The sequence below is a fragment of the Odontomachus brunneus genome, unplaced genomic scaffold (genome assembly GCF_010583005.1).
Source record: "Odontomachus brunneus isolate Ranch 3 - 2012 unplaced genomic scaffold, Obru_v1 Obru_scaffold_120, whole genome shotgun sequence".
Classification (NCBI taxonomy): domain Eukaryota; kingdom Metazoa; phylum Arthropoda; class Insecta; order Hymenoptera; family Formicidae; genus Odontomachus; species Odontomachus brunneus.
The window spans coordinates 121,897-123,254 of record NW_022639570.1 but is presented as its reverse complement, the minus strand read 5'-3'; the positions used below and the strand labels follow the sequence as shown (position 1 = coordinate 123,254).

The 1,358-nt window shown below is 44.3% G+C and overlaps 1 non-coding gene across 1 annotated transcript; it reads left to right on the top strand.

Annotated features, from left to right (window-relative positions):
• Positions 1-501: 501 nt before the first annotated feature.
• Trnap-cgg lies at positions 502-575 on the top strand. Its single transcript has one exon. It is a non-coding gene; the product is annotated as a tRNA-Pro (tRNA).
• The last annotated feature ends 783 nt before the right edge of the window (positions 576-1,358 follow it).

The following is a 1,358-nucleotide window of genomic DNA, read 5'->3' as shown; positions in this document are numbered from 1 at the left end:
TGACAGTTCAAGTGCAAAAGGTTCATATACTTGGCTCTTCTTTGTATGCGTAGCGGCCGCGTCTTCCATCCAGCCACTGCCGTGACGGTCACTGTGAAAAGAATAATGCGTGCGCGAGAGAAAGAGATGGAATGTCATATATCTGTTTTTTTCTGTTATTCGTCGTCCGACGTTCCGAACGCACACATACACGGACACACACATAGAGCTATACATTTCAGTATGCCACCTAATAGGTCCACTTCTCTGGCTATAAGAAAGGCTCGTCCATTTTCTTCGCCGGCCGCGACGAACCGTGTGTTCCTGCAGCGTCGCGCGCACTGATTTGTCCATCTATTTTATTTAATAACTCGAAATTTTACGTGGTTTGAAAAATGACCTATACAATATTTAAGATAAACAGAAATTATAGAAAGCTCCTTTTTAGAATAACTAAACAGTAACAACTGAAGAGGCAAATAAGAGAATTTATAAACATTGTGTTGCGAGATTACTGTCGAAGCCTCGGTGGCCGAATGGAAAGGCGTCCCGCCCGGAAAATGGGGAGGTTCCAGGTTCGAGTCCTGGCGGAGGCAGTTTTTTTCGCAACATATATAATGAATCTATTTGAGTCATTGGTTTAATTAATTTTTCGGAATTTTAAATATATAAAGTGTAGTAAAAAGAAATCCATTATTTTTGCATGAAATTGAAGGCTTTATTTAACATAGTTAGAATGATCCGATTTGGGTCAAATATGCACCGTTTTGTTCGATAACTTGTTGCCATTTTGAAGGTAATTCCATTATGCCTCTCTCATAGAAACCCTTGCCCCTATTGGCAAAAAAACGGGACAGTCGATTTTCACAAGCTTGTCTTGAGGCGAATTTTTTACCAGCAAAATCATTCGCCATAGACAGGAACAGGTGGTGATCACTTGGTGCCAGGTCCGGACTATAAGGTGGATGCATAAGAACCTCCCAACCAAGCTCCCGGAGCTTCTGGCGAGTCACTATCGATGTGTGTGACCTGGCGTTGTCCTGATGGAACATAATTCCTCTCCTATTGGCCAAAGCTGGCCGCTTCAGGACGATTGATTCCTTCAGATGGTCCAATTGTTGACAGTACAGGTCCGAATTATGAGTTTGGCCGTAGCTCATAGTGGATGCTTCCCTGCCAATCCCACCAAACACACAGCAAAGCCTTCCTGACCGTCAATCCTGGCTTGGCCACCGTTTGCGCCGGCTCACCGCGTTTCGACCACGACCGTTTTCGCTTGACGTTGTCGTAAGTGACCCACTTTTCATCACCAATCACCATCCGCTGCAGAAATGGGTCGATTTTGTTGCGATTCAGCAGCGATTCGCAGATGGAAATTC